The sequence below is a fragment of the Plodia interpunctella genome, chromosome 8 (assembly GCF_027563975.2).
Source record: "Plodia interpunctella isolate USDA-ARS_2022_Savannah chromosome 8, ilPloInte3.2, whole genome shotgun sequence".
NCBI classification, from domain to species: Eukaryota; Metazoa; Arthropoda; class Insecta; order Lepidoptera; family Pyralidae; genus Plodia; species Plodia interpunctella.
This window is the reverse complement of record NC_071301.1, coordinates 7,141,089-7,158,934: the sequence shown is the minus strand read 5'-3', so window position 1 is coordinate 7,158,934 and position 17,846 is coordinate 7,141,089. Positions and strand designations below refer to the sequence as shown.

Below are 17,846 nucleotides of genomic sequence, written 5' to 3'. Positions count from 1 at the left end.
TATATCTCTATATTAATTTAATCACATCTCCTCATTTCTGTGGTGTATCTGAAAGAGTAATCTCGTGAGGTATTAAGAAAGTTATACGAATCTTAAGGGCGACCGACTCACCCCCTGATATTATATCCGCAAAAACTTTACGCAATGATAACTTACACGTGATGAGATATTACTCGTAAACATTGGGAACTTTTGGTCTCTTTATAAACTACTTGAGAAAAATCAGTATAAATAATGATACTAAATATAGTTCTTTTCACCTATATTTAGTAATATTATATTATTATAATATAATATTATTTTTATTTATAAAGGATTGGATCGGACTTAGATACAACCAACAGAAAATAGCGGGCCAAAGCCGCGAGGGTTTCCGTATGCTGACCTCCAAACTTCAATTCGAAGATGATGATATTTAGTTATAAAAAACCTTTTTTTGGAACTCACTCGTTTTTTCCTTCACTCAAAGTATTTCACATGAATCTCGTTAGATTCAAGTGAAGTACTTTGAGTGAAGTAAAACTATATATGGATATCTTTATTCTAAGTCAAAATAAAAAAAATAAAATAATAAGTAATAATAATAAAATAACTTTATTTAATATTATTTATTCAATTCAATATTCCATTATAAAGAAAATCGTTAGTTTTATACTTAAGTAACGCGAATTTTATACTGTATATGGCAACGTGATGAACCAATCGGTAATAATAATTACTTAGGAATAAATAAGTTTTTACATATACATGAATTCGTGAACTCTTAACGTTATAAACATATTATAAATATAACGAGTATAAAGTTTATATAGGTTCGCCATTGCACTGAAGTTTTTTATTATTATAGAACATGCCATTATTTATACAACATACATAATTCTTTCAAATTAATTACACTAGCCGTGAGTCCTGTATAAAATGGAGTCGAAACGATATATAAACACGGGACGTCTCAGCGCTCCACGCACTGCCCGTTGTCTGTGGCCAGTGAACCAGAAACTGAAGCGAAACTTTTAATAGTTTTTCTTTATTCAATCAACATATTTTCGCTGTTGGACACTTCTCCCGTTTGCCAACAATTTGTTTCGGGACTTTTTTCTTTTGCTAACTCCGGAGCGCTCTAACAAATTTGATCTCGAGGGTGCCTTAAAAAGTTTTTCTTCTCTGATATTAGTCTAGACGTAATCTAATAGTGATCAGTTTTATATGGTAGATGGGTATTATTGCTCGTCAATCATTAAAGTGTAATTGCTGATTGAATCATCAGTGATTTGTAAAATAGAGTACAGTAGTGGTTTGGTTACCACGTCTTTCTGGAGGACGAACTCAGGACGAGTTCGATTCCAACGTACTTTTTGGTATTGTGATATTTGCTGGCAAATCTTTGTGTGTTGTGTTTGTTTCTATGTTTGTAGACACAAACTAAGCACTAAACTTGTCCACGATAAGCTAAGTGCTTAGTGCCGTTAAATGTTTTTTGATCTATCAACGATAAAAATATTTTCAACTCGTGTGCTCTGTTTCGAGTAACAGTAAAAATTTCTGCCTCTATTTGGATCGTGTTTGCAGTGATATTATATTTCTTCCCATAATTTAAATATTAGTAGCGTCACTAATGACATCTTTTTATAGCTTGTTAACTTGAGTCAGTTCCGCATTTTTTACTCGAAAATAATTTTCCTCACACATTGACGCCTTCACGCGTATTAGCTATCCCAAAATGATGTGACGAGTGGCAGTTGAGCCTTAAATTTGTGGAAATAATTTGCGTATCATCCTAACGACATGTATTTTTGTTGAAAAACAAATTCCATGGTTTTTTTTCTGTATAGAAACGTTTTGAATAATTTTTAATCTTAATTTTATTTTCATTACAATAAGGTATAATTTTTTTTTCATTCAAAATTATTAGACATCAAAAAAATATTATTTTCATATAATGGCATGGATATTTCTATCCACGGCTTTTTGTAACTTATTCAAGACAATTTGTATTATTGTTCAACGTGCCATAAAACACATATAATTCAAATAATAACACAGATAACATTTTACAGTGCGATATTGTGATTTACACTGATATTTAAAATACGATTTTCTAAGATATTTCTATAGAATATGAAATATGCCGGCAAATTGTCGTACAAAATAGTGCAATCGCAATCGAAAGAAGTAAAAATCAGCGGAGGATCGGTATTGCGCACTCGTGACTAAAATGTCCAATGAGTAATTTTGAGATTCTCCAAACGCTCGTACGGTAAAAGGGCGAATGTCAACCTCTTAATAGCATTTCCAGCGTGCTTGTAATCGAACATGTTTTCTTGTTAAAACTGATGCCTTTTATTTTGCACGGAGACGCCACTGCTATTTCTCGTTTCGACTTCTAGTGATATTGGTATCGCTTCTGTCTGGTGTTAATTTCGTTTATTAGATTTTGTGAGATTTCTAATCAAGAAACAATAGTGTTCGCAGAAATTCTTTGTTAGTTTGTAAGATGACTTTAAAATAAGTATTTTGTGATAGCAGTAGGTATTCTGTTAACATTTTCAAAGTCACATAAGTAAGGTTTAGTAGTAATAATTGTTTAATTTCAATGACATAATTTATTCAATTGTACAAAAAGTTCATTAGTCATTTCCAAATAAAAAAAAAGATAATCAGTACTATCCAAAAATGTTGAAAAACAAAAATACTGTATCGAAAATATTTGAATACCATCATTTGTTTCGAAACTCCGTTCAAAAATTAATATTCTCAAAATGATGGATGCATCACCATCTGTTTAGCGACGTTAAGCAAATAGCGGAACAGATTGTCACAAAAGTAACAAATTTACAACAAAAAATCGAAGGAAAAATGATTTATAATGTTATTTCGGATACAGGAATGTTTATTTAGAAACCGGTAGACGTGCGTGCCGTATCATATTTCTTAGCTGCCGACTCTTTGGCTTTGCGGAGGTTAAGTCGATATAGTTTTTAGGGTTTCTAAAAGAAAATCATTATGAAACATGTCAAAGTTGTGAAATGGTTTTATGTATACATAATAATTTTAAATAATAATAATAAATTAGTTTAGACTTATAATAATAATAATAATTTCTACAAGACTAGTTAGCCTAGTCAGGCTAACTTCTGTCTTGTAGAATTAAAGCCAGCGATTGCTTTATATGTCCAATATTTCCCAGTATAGAGCACAAATGCTTCTCAGAGACTCCAGAAATATTTGGTAAACTCTGTATGTAATATGCTCATTAGATATTTGAGAATGGAATCAAGTTTGCTAAGTTTTTATTTAATAAACAACAAAAACGAAAACATTAAATATAAGTAGATAAACTTAAAAAAAACTAATATTGCCTGTGAGATACTTTGCCATGAACGTTTGCTACATTCTGGCGTTTAGATATCAAGGCTCTTCGAGCCAAAATGTTTTGTTGTCAACATATCGCTGTTGACAAGAAGGCATTTTCGCTCAGAATTTCGGATCACTCGTGGAGACTCATCCTTAAAAAGACATCACTTCAGTTTAGTTTTCATGAAATATGATCGTGAATAGTCACACTGTCGACTGTGAGCATACGTGTCTAACACCGTGCGACATCTCCGGATTTGTTGGAACAGTATCCAGTTACACATCTCTGATTAAACTGAGTTCAAATGCATCAGCAATGAGATGGAGTTAGACAACTTGTTTAGAATTGTGTACTTCTGTATTTATTTCTGAGCAAATCTGTTTTGTTTGATTAAATTTAGATGTTTTTTTGATGTTTTGGAACGAAGATCAAGATTTAGACATCCGTGCGCAAGATTTAGATATGACTTTATAAATTGTTATTGCTGTATCTAAGTTTATAATAACAAAATGGATAAATTGACAACTTGACAGACATGGCCTTAATAATATATAATGTAAATATATTATTAAAAAAATATTTCTTTATGCAATTTTAATAAATATGAACGTTGTTGCGAACAACATTCATGCTACGCTACTGCTTTAGGAATCTATTCATGGGCAACCTAACATTTATATGAAATGATTCTTTCAAAATGAAACGTCCCTCTGTATTTTGATTCAAAATTACTGCCACATAAATTGAAAATTTGTACAAAATATCAGCAATAATCTAAAGTACAAGCGAGTTCAAAAGTGTCTTTCGCCCGTTTTATTTACAACCCAATAAAATATCGTTGTCATTGTATTATTGACTGTTTATTATGGTAATAAGGTTATTTCCGCATTTTATGGACTCGTCGCAGCGTGACGTCCAGCTACCGAGTGATTGAAGTGACGGTTATTGAACGTGGAATCCTATAAATATTATAATGTTATGAGTTGTGATGTTTTTCATATTGGACATGTTAGGCCAAACAGATATAAGAGCGGCCAATCTGAGTGAAGCTGAGTCTGATGTTCAATAAACTTATTATCATATAAATTATTATAGATTTCCTTCGTAACCTTATATTAAAAGCATCCATATTCAGAGAGCATGCTTAAATAGAATGATGAGAATGAGGGTAGTGAGATTTGTCAAGATCGTGGCGAGTCTGAGTCGTTGCCTATACCAGTGGGAATACATAAAATCAATTTACATTTGTATTTATATATTAAGTACCATGTGTACAGGTTTGGACCTTCCAACATAAAAAGCATTCATTCACAACTCGCAGTGGGTGGCACAAGTCAACATTGTCGTTAATTTAATTACAAATTTCGCCATTTTGTTCAAAAAGCTGACTTTAACCTACGCGCCGCTGATGTTTAGATAATTTTATCTAAACTACATACTTTACGTTTTTTTGCGCATGTTAAAGTTAACGTCAAAGTTCACTGGAGCAACCCACCCTTAATATTATATATAAATGACTAATATGTTAATTTATTTTTCTTAGATAAGTATTGTAATATCACGATATACGGAAACCTCGTTTAAACTTCTAAACAAATGTTTCGTATTGCAATTAGTTTATAAACTAAAAGCTATTAACATTTTTAAAACGAAAAGCTGTTTCATAACTGAACATGCGACAGTTAAAATTTTTAATTGAACCGGCATAGTTCTCGAATGTTCTCGAATTCTCGGTCAGTTCCGGTTCCGGTGTTATAATTCCGTCATTCCGCGGCTTTAAAACATTTTCCTAACTGGAAGAGCTTCATAGAAAATTCAGATTTTTAAAACGTAAAATTGAAACGCCGGCTTTTCGACTTAAATTGTCCAGATACAGGGAAACTAACTGGAAACTTTCGGCTGGTAACTTGAAATGGACGGAAAGTACTCAAAGTTGCTGTGCTTATTAAATTCAATTCGGTTAACTGACAAGGTGAGTTTTCAGTTGGGTGATCCGTAAATCATTTTTGCTGAAAACTTACTGTACTAACTGACCTACACATGCTATATCTATTTATAAATATACATTCTTACTAATACTAATACATTCAATCATTTATTTATTTAGATTTTATTAATATAAAATACTGGACACTCACGTGTGATTATCGACGGTAAAGTTGACTATACTTTCAGTCTAGTAGTAGACCTTTTCTGCCCAATTATCACTCAATGATGTCGCCGAAAATCACATTGATGTTAGTGATCCGTTTTTATCCGTCTATTTCTCATTTAGTTTTATTCAAATTAAAATATTTATAAACACATACTTTTTACTGTCTTATGTGTCTAGTAATTACTTCTTTGAAATCAAATTTCAAAAAAGTAAATTTGACACATACCTAGGACAAAAGGAACAAATATTTGACTATGTTACTTGCTCAACAAACTCATATATTTCTCCACAACTTTTTTTACCTATAAAAATCACCTCAGTCCATTTTGCCAATAAAGTAACACAAACATACATATTTTTACATTTCTCTAATATTGTAGAGTTTTATTTTATCTCCGTACTTACTTACTTATTACTCTGGATCCAGAATACTTCTAAATATGTATTACTTCAGATAGTATTTGCATAATCGTCACTTAGCGCATACACACACACACAGCGCCTCCTTCTCCCGGTAATAAAGATCATTTTTGTGTAGCTGTGACGATATTTCGCATTAGGTAGTTCGAAGTCGACCGTATCAGTAAATTGCCTCTCTATATGCAGAAAGCCGAGCCGATTTTCATTAACTAGTTAACTACACACAGCTGGGTAGAAAACCATGTTGGCTGTTAGTTTAAAATATACAAAGTAAAATATATATGTTTAAAAAATGTGACTTAATACAATAATGAAATTGGTTGCAAATATGTTTTCTAAAAAGTGTTTACATCTGGTGGATTTCAGCCGAATCTTATAAAAAAATATTTTTTACATTAAAACCGGGATTTGCGTCAATATTGACCTGAAGTGCTCGAGCGAAGTGTTAGAATGCTATGTTGTCTCCTATTTCCATTTCAATTTACTATGTGCACTGATGAATCAAAAGTAATTTTATTCCTCTATAATTATTTGCTAAAGATCACGTTTTCACAGCTCATTCACGTCAATATAGTACGAAAACTATTAGGCAAAGTTGCTAATCTATTACCCTGGTTCGAACCCGTCTGGTCACTTCAAACTTAGCCCATTGACACGTCTCGGTCTAAAACATTCACAGCTTAATGAAGAAATGGCCGCTGGACGGTTAAGAGCTCTCGACCGGCGATTTAACTTGTAAACTGCGTTTAAGCAAATTATCCATACAAAATTCCACTCGGTTAAACGTTGGTGTAAGTGATAGTAAGATGTGTTCACAGGGTGAACTATGCATATATATTGATTTTATTCAACTTAACTACAGATTGTTTGCCTGTATATATTAAATTTTCTTCTTGGCATTCATTACGTCTTCATCTGAACAAGTAAGGTATTTTTTGTTGACAAACACAATGATTCGACCTTCCGAATGGCCACAGAAGAAAAGGAAGACCGAGAAAGAGATGGCGAGACAATATCGACAAATTCCTACCATAATAGAAAGAATTTGTAATAGAAAAGACTTGTGGAAGAAAAAAGGGAGAGGCATCTGCCCAGCAGAGGGTCAAAATATAGTTAGAAAAAAACGATTAAAATTGAAAACAATTTCTTTTATATAAACATTGGAGTTTGACAGAATTATCAGATCCCCAAGATATGCTCCAATAAACATATTCGGCAATTTATTTTCTCCACGACATATGGGACATTATATTGCCACTTTATTTAGAGTGATCCAGGATCCTATTTGGTTTTATTGAATCTTAAGAGCATTGCATGAAAATGCAATGGTATCCTCTTAGCGACTCGCTCGGTAATGGTGGTTTCAAATCTTATTATTACATTAAATTCTAAAAGAAAATAGATTGAAACACCATTAGAACTCGTTCCGTAGATGAATCTACAATGGGCTTTAGAAAAGTTATAAAAAAATGGAAATAATTCCACTTTTATATAATTTTTTATTGAAATCCATTATCAACTAATCGTCTAAACGGTAATTTCCTAACCTTTGTAAGTGAAGTTATTAAGTCTTATAATATATTTTTAATACATCATCTGACTAGTCAATAATCTTTCTTACAAATAAATATACTTAATGTCTAAACTGTTATTTATAAAAAACATAAAGCATACTTTATGCTAATGTGTATTTTGTCTCGTTCTGCCAAAGCCAAATTCCTCGCAAGTGCAATAATGAAAACATGCTTTAGCTCAAAATATGTTTTATATTATTTATGTATAACAGGATTTAACTACAATACATTTTAACAGGAACTAGGACAGATTCATTCAACATAGATGAAGAAAATCTAGTACAAATGTTCAATCTAAATATAACTCGCTGCTACTCCAGTGTGAACTCACCCTAGCTCTAAGTATATTAAATCCATTGGAACGTATTGCGAAGTTGCATATTAATATTGCAATGGCTCGCCGTTAGTTCTCGGACATTAGTTCCCTCTCAGTTTAATTGTTCTTGGACAATTTCAGAAGTGTATTTATATTTGTTGCAGTACTAGTTGCGTCCCGGTGCTCCGCTCCCGTAGGATTTCCGGGATGAAATGCACACGCGTGCTATGATAGGTTATATCCTACCTGTGTGACAAATTTCATCGCAACTGTGAGATTTTCATGGTCGTGTGACAAACCTCTTTACGTATGCCCTGGTATACAAATTATTAATATAAAAAATCATATTAAGACATATGATAATGTATTTTTATGTAACCATATATACGATAATAAAAGTGTAATATGTTTGCTATGTCTTACTAATAAGGTTTATTATTAGCATGATTATATTCGTATTATTTATGAGATACATAAAAACTATTAATATTTACATTTTAGTAGTTCCACTTTGAGAAAAATGGAAATCAAATATTGTTATCATTACCATTATTATTATCATTATGTAACTTGCGCAGAAAAACGCAAAGTACGCCATTTTGTCTAAACGACGGCGGTAAAGAGGCGAAGGTTAAAATTAACGTCAAAGTTGGTGCCACCACCACACAACCCACACTCTTGAAGTTGTAAATAATTTATATGATCCACATGAAGCCAATTGCTAGACATAAGGCCCCCACATAGATATCCACCTTAATCGGTAGGACACCTAGGTGGTCCAATGAGCTCTGCACGATTCATATTAATATATACTGTATTAATATTTATTGTGTTGAACGTTTTACTATAGGAAATGGCAGGGTTCATTTATTTATTACTAGCTATTACGCGGCAAAAAGGCTGGCCGCTCCAGCTCAAACTAAAAATCAATTTAACCCAATACTCCGTTTTTTTGTGAAATAAGGACTTATGAACACACTTTTATATTTATAATATGTATAAATATAGATTAACTTATTTTTTTTTTTCAAATAAAGAAGTAAAGATATTCACTTATATTTTTTAGTATCAAACTAATTTGTTTGATACCAAAGAAATAATTATTTGCAATTTTTTATTATGTATCTCGTTGATTTGAGTTAACTTTTGACTGCGCATAATAACTGCAAAACACTTTATATGCATCTTATATATAAAAAAAAAACTCTAACGCGCCGCATCGAACCAATGTGCCTGTGTACGTTCATGACTTCATTATAAAATAAAATCTTTTCACACGTTCTGAATTAACCACAGACACAGTTTTAAGTTGAACCCTCTATTGCTCTTAAAAAATACACCGACTAAATAAATGTCGATTCAAATACATAAAAGCGATGTGATCCGATCGCAAAATATCATGCCAATAACAACAGATTTATCCCGAACATTTTTTAATCTATTGTTGTGCAACCCGTGCCCGCCATCATACGGGCACTCAAATCAGGGTTAAACCCTATAAAATTATAAAGTTGCAGTTCCATTTGAGCACAGCTAAGCTCAGCTATAATGTACTATGTTTTATCGTTTCATATTTTTGTATGTTTTACAACACTCATATTATAAAACGTATGTTTTAAGTATGTTTAACAAATGGGCCTATTTAAACATATTACTAAAGTTGTGAAATCTGAAATGATTATATAGCACCCCAAATAAATAAATGTTAACAATATGTACTTATATAAAATCGACGAATATTAAGTGGAGACGAAAAAGTAGGAAAGCGGACCCTGGGCTCCGACGCTCAACGGCTAATGATGAATCCGGAAAGCACATTTATTTTTATCTAGCGATAAAACATATTAGGAGTATTCTACTCCTCAAGAAATAGTTATCTTAACATTCTTAACCACACATAACTCGTATATAGTGTCGTATTATGTTCTTAGCTAGCACGTGCTATGGAACTGCGACGACTTATAACCTAAATACATTACTAGCAACGCGTAGGTTAGCTCAAGTGGATCCTCACCCTTAAACCCTATAAAAATCATAACGCGAACTGGTTTGTCCGTCCGTGCGTTCGCATAAATCTTGAGTACTTATATCGCACCTTGTGATACTAATTTCAGTGTTAACACAATACGCCCCTAAATCATGAATGAACATGAGTATTAGCTCAAGGGTGGCAGAATGACCCAACAAATGTTGTTAAGGGTTCGTCCCTTTGGGCCTGATGTCATATAATACCCGCTTTTTAGTCACATGAGGATGTTTTTTGTAATTCTAATATGTTTTAGAATAAACGCTATTCCGCAAATACTCGCTCGTAAATTACATAATCTTTTTCTTAACTAGTTACTAAATATTACTTCGTTAAAATTGTATTCGTTGTTTAAGTAATGTTAATATCTTCGTCTATCGTTTATTATAGATATTAACATTATGTCATATTATAATTATAGTTTTTATAATTGGATATCAAAATATAACACGATATTTTCTTACCATAACATAACTCGGAGTTCTAGCTACCTACATATATATAAGTTTGTATCTTCCTAAATTATATGAGACAACCACCAACTTGTGTATCATTAAGAAGAATCCCCAACAGACTCGTAAATAAACATTTTATTTAAACACTTATGTTGCACTAGCAATCCAGCACGGCTACGCAGGAACACTATAAATCTTCGGGAATAAATTGTCCAAATTTTAATAACAGTGAATGAAAACTGTATCAAAATCCGCTGTGTATTTTTAAAGAAGAAAACTTAGAAACAGACAGATGAAGGGCGGCTTTGTTTTATATTATTTAGTGATTTCAACTACAACTAAAGTATCCAAAAAATAATATGCCAGATGCGGCACATGACCTCTTCACCGTATGTCGTAGTAATCGCAAAAAACCGACCACCAACGAAAGTTCTAAATCAGTGGGATCTTCCTATAATCCCCGACACAGTATATTATGATCGTTGGACTTAACTTGTACTGGCTAATACTGAACATGTGCTAGGGATACGAAGGATCGAGATGGTATCCCATATGTTGATTAGGGATTTGTCGAGCTGAACTATCTTCAACAGTGAACTATCTACAAGCTGTTAAATAAGTTCGTTGAAAGATCAAGAAAATAGCAGTGAGAATTTCACAGAAGTTCTAGTTTTAGGAATGGGTAAATTTATTAATAATTACATATTTTTTGCACGCATGTCACGTTGTTTGATTATAAATAGATAAGATCATTGTGATAATTTATAGAATGTAACAGTGTTGCTGGATACCTATAATGGTGTTTAATGTGGGTTGGAAAGTCCATTAAAAATAAAATCAACCATCATTAAAAACTAAAATGTTGAAACAACTTTTAACGCATTAATTAAGGTAGCTGTCGAACAAACAGCTTTTTTCACTAAGATAGGTATTACTCTATCGTGACGTCACGTAGAGTATCATATTATGGAGAGTTTGTACCGGTCCATGTGTAATTTTATTTTTGTCATATCTTTGAATTCGTCGCATTGAATAGTCATCAAAATACAAATTAGCCATCTATTAGAGAACACATAACCCTGTCATAATATTCCTGCCTAGGTTATATTTAACCATGCACAAACTCCTGTATTTTTAATAACAATTCCCAAGTTAATAACAAAGTAAACAGTGCGAGCCCAAGTAAACAATAACATTCGAGCTATGGAGGCGTGCAAAATTGACTGCAGAGTTATAAAACGATTAGAAGTAACAATTATTATTTATGTATTAATGAAATAATTAGAATCATCATCATCGTCATCATCTACAGCCGCGACCCACTGTTGGGTATATAGCACCTTCCGTCTACGCCAATAATATCTGTCCTGGGTTATCCTTATCCAGTTATTGTCAGCAATTTACTTTACATCGTCAATACAATAAAATAATTAGAATAATTAAATCTTACACTTATAAATAATTAAACTCAACTTATGTCCAGTTGTATTTGTTGGGATATTTTTAGTGATGATTTGAAACAACGGAAGCTGTTTTATGGGCAGTGAGTGACTGTATAATAAAGAAATAAACAAAGTATTTTCAAATTTAAATAGTAGGTTCAATGAATCGAACCAAACTTTGTACATTTTGGCCAATGGAAAAAAAATGACTACCTAGCGATAACTTTAGCATTTCACATGCAACTCTTGTAAAACTTTTACTCATCTGAGCGATGTCCTGCTTCTTCCTCAACCATTAAACATCGGAACCCATAGTCCACTTTCCTACTTTTCCTTCTCCACTTTGTACAGTGTTCGACATTCTTGTTGCCAGACCGTTCGCACGTATATCCTATGTTAAGCAAGGATACCTTTTTAGTCTTAATTTTCATGATTTTGCGCATACTATGACATGTTTTTACAACATTAAAATTTTTAAACAGTCTATTAATTTCGAAATATGAGGAACTAATTTTCTTCAAAAAAAATCGAAAATCGATTGTATTCCACTATAGCAACTTTCGTCTACTATTAAATAAGAAACAAAACTGCAAAACTTCGTCTATTGCAATTAATAAAACAACAAATAAAATTTTTACAATCGACTGTTTGCTCACGCAACCCTTCCAGTTTGAAAATATATGCACCCTTTTGGAATACAGCAGCATCCATAATAAGTATAGGTTACATGCCCCATTTGAAAGTTTCCTGTTGATTTTGAGTATAAAAGATATAATCTACCGCACTAGTGTAAAATAACCGTATTTTTCTTTTGTATTACGATTCAAACTTACCCTTCTGTGTCAGCAGGCGTGCATTCAACTATAGTTTTTGGGTTGGGTGTAGTAATGTGTGGTTAGAGTTACAATTTGGTAATTTAGTAGTTTAATGATGCAATATTTGCTTCATATCAACATTGAATATAAACCTGATTTATATGTCAAATTTCAGATGCTGTTTTTAGGACTATCGACGAGGCTGTGGTCGCGGTGTGACATTTCTGAGAAGTTATAAAATCGTTGGAGAACTTTGACACACAAAGAAAAAAGTACTCAGCTGCTGTATTTGAAGTTGTACATTATTACTATTATTTATCATGAAGCGGGGTTCATTAGGATATTTTATTCTCACCCCCTTGGCTTACTCGTCACCCATCGATATAGTCCGCAAAGGAATTTTTTAAGGACTCCATAAGCTGTTGGTGTGGTAAGTTGTTTTTTTTTTTGTTATTTTTATTATAAATAAATTTTTCTTTAATGTGTTTTTGGGAATATGTGAGTCTTTTGGACTATGTTTGACAAATTAAATTTTGAACTGAAGTATATATCAATACAGGTATTGAATATTTTAGTAGAACCACAAGTAGTTGTTGGTACGAACACTTAATAATTATATTTTTTAACTTGGCAACATGAAACCAGTTTAAAAATACATTTCTAGTTAGAAATTATATTTTTAATGTCTATTCTAAATAGATATATTAACTAAACACGCAGTACTAATCTCCTGTGGAAGCAAGCATTGCATTAAGAGCTATGCACGTTAGCCGATTATAACGTGTGAAGTGCTCGTGTAGAATTATGCTCGTCTTATTACCACTCGGAAATGCTCGACGTATGTCTATTCGATGCTTGGGTAGTAGCTACATTATGTAGAGAGTGACTTTTTAAATAAACCTCTGTACTTTTCAAACGATGTGAATCTCTTTTGATTCACATCGTCAGATCATTGCTCGAAACCGCAAACCTACGTAGGTATCTATAGTAGGTATATATTCTTATATTAAATAAATAAAATAATTAAATACATTAGGACGAATCACACAGATTGAGTTAGCCCCAAAGTAAGTTCGAGACTTGTGTTATGGGATACTACGATATTATAATTTATAACAAATACATATATAGATAAACATCCAAGATCCGGGCTAATCAGAAAATCATTTTAAAAAGAAGATCATTTTCCATCATGACCCGACCGGGGATCGAACCCGGGACCTCTCGGTTCAGTGGCAAGAACTTTGCCACTGCGCTACAGAGGTCGTTAACTTGTCCTAATACATACTTAATAGGTAGCTAAAAACTTATTGTCTTCAGTTAATATATTTATGAGAGTAACTTTTATCTCTTTATCAAATTGTCAGGTGCAATATTACTAACATTGTTATTAGATTCTAAAGAAATCTGATATGACTCTTTGACTTACGTACGACTAACTGTCATATAATATAATTTATGCAACAACAAGTTTAAGAAATTTAAATTCTATTTAATTTAAGTTATAATATAGTTATTAGGTATATAAAATTCTAAACATTTCTTTAATTATAACATAAAAGCCGATTCCACACTCCGTTACCCAGAAATGGAACATCTAAGTGCGGTATAAGTAATTATTACACAATAACGTTCCCGGAATAGTTGTTCCGGCTCGCTTCCTGTTCCGAGGTACTTGAGTAGTCCAAGTGGGTTGCTGCTTTGGGATCTGGATGTGTGATGTTGTATAGTGTCACTGGACACGGTTTCTTAGGAACCGCACGTGTTTATTTATTTACTGTTGCAAAAAAATATTTTGAATAGCGTTTTAGTCATTTTTACCTCTAATATGTTGCAGGTCGTTATTGAATTATGGTGAAAATTGAAAAACCAATTATTATATTAACGAGTCGAATGAAAAGAAAATATGATTTCAGCCAACCATTCACATGAAATAGTTATATGGTTATTAAAATAAAACGTCACGTCAATATTTTGTATGTACATATTATTATCACGCCTGTCTCCCGTGGGAATTCCGATTCCCACTCGCCACGATCCTAATATATAGATAGGTATTAATCAATGAATCATTAAACCTAATGTACCTATATTTCTGCATTCGATTACAAACCAAATACTAATTTATATTTTGTATGAGATAACAAAATATTATTATTATAAAATACGATTACTCAATCTTGGTTCCAAAATAAAACTATAAAATAGACAATAACCATAAACACTTATTGAGAACACTTGAAAAGTGCAGATTTCAACACCCAGAACTATAAATTAGGACATAAATTCAGGCAAACCAGATAAATGCATTAGTCGTTGACGTTCTTTACCTCATCTTACTGGACGGGACATAGGACTGGAAATATTATAACGAAAACGTATTACTAAAAACTTGAATTTAACGTTATAATATCTTCTCTTTTCGAGTGTGTTACTGCTAACATTGTTGTCAGAGTTTATTCAAGTCTTGGAGTCAGATTTTATTCCAAACTAAATTGGATAACCCAAGTATATGACCTATCGATTATAATGTATTCATGAATAATGTCTATACCAATAAAAATAATACATTTAGGTAATTTGATTAATATAAAAAAAATATTTCATCGATTTTGAATCATATATTATTTTCAGCTCAAAGAAAAGCCAATCCAGCCAAATAGTATAATAGAAGTCAGTGACATAAAAATAATATTTTGTAGTCTGAAGTAAAAATAAGAAATGTAATTTTCTTTTTTTAATTTTTCAAAAACTCTTCTTCCATTGCTAAATTTCAATTACCTATAGGTACCATTATTTTCAAATCGAAAGCTAAGTCAATCCAGGAAAATCGTACAATATAAATCTGTGTCATTAGTTTTACAAAAAAGTGCCAACCAATATGCGAAGTCCTTGAGATTTTTACACCATGTGGTATGTCTGTGCACGTGTATAACGATCATCCCTCCAGAGAGCAAACGCAGGATGGCGCGTCATAACTTGTACTGATTGATGAATTGCCATACCGTTGCCACGCAGATACAATGTAGTATTGAAAAGAGATTTAATTATTGTTGATAGTAAACTACAACATGACATGTAGTCACGTCCTTTTCATATTTTTATTTAATTAAACCGGCCAAGTGTGAGTCGGACTCGTGCTCAAAGAGAAGGGTAAAACCAAGTTTCTTGTATGAGTATTTATTTTATGTTGTGTTTTAGTGTTTGTTCTTATAACGGTAATATAATTACGTCATCAATGAAAATATGGTGCATGACATATAGCCTAGTGACAGAGGGACGAACAACAGACTCTAAGTAATAGGGTCCCGATTTTTGTTTAAAATTATAAAAACCCGAAAATTAAATGATTATAGAATAAATTAAACTACCTACTTATAAATTGTTTTATAAATAAATAACTCATCGATTGAAATTATATGCCCTAAATCAGATAATGGCACAGAATCGAATACGAAAACAGCTCATGCTTATGATAATAAATGTAAAGTAGATTTATCGTATCAATTTTATCCTATTTTCACAATAGTATTGAATGTTTTCGATAGACAATAGCCGTACATGGATGATGTATTATGATGACAGGAATGTATTTAAACTTCAGTCTTACAAAATTATGATATTGAAAAACTTAATAGCTATACATTTACCCAGTGTGAAATGTGTTTAGTTTACAATTTAAAGCGAACAATTTCACATGCTTTGTAACCATCAAACCACGTATCCCCCTTCAAAATATTCCGCAACAGATTTCTCAGTAGAGAGAGCATAACAACATTATGCAGCAAACAACAAAGCTGGCCACACGGGCCCACAAGCCCTTATTATAAAGTTACATTAACTTGCTTGTATGCAGAATTCTGAATCCTAATGCTTCGACGCTAACGCTATGACCTATATAATAATTGCACTGGATCAGAATGTTTTTTAAAGTTTTTTTCCAGTTGGGACTTGAGTAATATAAAAAAATTAGAAAAGGTGTACATTTAGTTAGCATATATATTTTCCGCCAAACTACTGAACTGGTGTAAAAATGATGAACAAATTAAAATTCATGAAAGTTTAAAATTAGTAATTCTAAAATATTTATCAACGTAATTTTTTTGGTATTATAATTTTCAAATCAGAATATTTATCAAGAACTGCCTAAGAATTGACTACCTATCTTTGCAATAGTTTATATTTGAAAGTATTCAGTTGTAAATATTAACTTTTGCAAATTGATCTTGTAAAAATATTGTAAATCTGATTGTAAACTGATGATTAGATGGATCTGATATCTGATGGTTTGAGAAGGTATGACTTAACATAATATGTTCTTAAAATGAAAGATAGAGTCGGGAGGAGAAAGTTACGGGATCGAAAAAAAGCAAAAAAATGATATTACTTATAAAAGCTTTGTAATCAGTCCAGCATATTCATATTTTAGGTCAATGTTCCAGTGGCAGTATTGCCTTAGGTTTAGGGAAATGATCTTGTTATCTGGCTTGTTATGACTGTTGGGGGTAAGGGCGATCTGCTCTTTGAAGAGCTAATTAGTGATCAGACGCAGTAGAAATGGTTTGCTTTGAGGTCAAGTTAGACTATAAAACAGATTTCAATAGAAAACATTTTTGTGTCGACTTTACTAATTGGATTATTTATATTTGGTAAATTGATCTTTTTTTATTTGACTATAAAACAACAAGTATAGGTATTTGCGTAATTAAATAATGTATCGAATAAAATATTATGTAACATCATCAGCCTTTTGATTTTGAGTTCTGTAACCGTACCTAGAGATTCAAGACAAATTGTTTTTATAATAATAATATCTTGTATTTACCTTCAAGCTGTAATAACAAAGTTTCACTGTAAGCATAACGTTTTTAATTCAGTTAACATTGTTAAAAATGGAACAAGAAAAAATAATACATTTCCCAAACGGTTTTTTGTCCTATGTAACAACACCTAACACCAAAAGGAAACAATATGTACATTGAGCCGAACAAGCATCTGTATTATCCGTATAGTAGAGATATCTTGTTTATTAGAACCGGACGCGCCTAACCCTCAGGCAAGGATTCCAATATAATGGAATACTTCAATATTATTTGCAGACAAAGATGGGCAAATGCTCGGTTGCAATTGGCCCTTTTCAATTTGCCCTATACTCGATACATGTAGGTTGAAATAGGGAACTTTATATTTCGGGTTTCGGCCCGGGTGTTATCCCATCTCTATTTACAATACACGGGTACTTGAGAAAGCCCCGGGGCCAGTATTAATGTGAGGTAAACTCAAATCGC

General features: G+C 32.2%; 1 long non-coding RNA gene across 1 annotated transcript in view; it reads left to right on the top strand.

Annotated features, from left to right (window-relative positions):
* LOC128671972 (uncharacterized) overlaps positions 1 to 17,846 on the top strand; it is a 99,895-nt gene that overhangs the window by 72,167 nt on the left and 9,882 nt on the right. Inside the window, exon 3 of the long non-coding RNA XR_008404891.1 lies at positions 12,734 to 12,988. This is a non-coding gene — a long non-coding RNA (uncharacterized LOC128671972). The remainder of the gene's footprint in view (positions 1 to 12,733; positions 12,989 to 17,846) is intronic.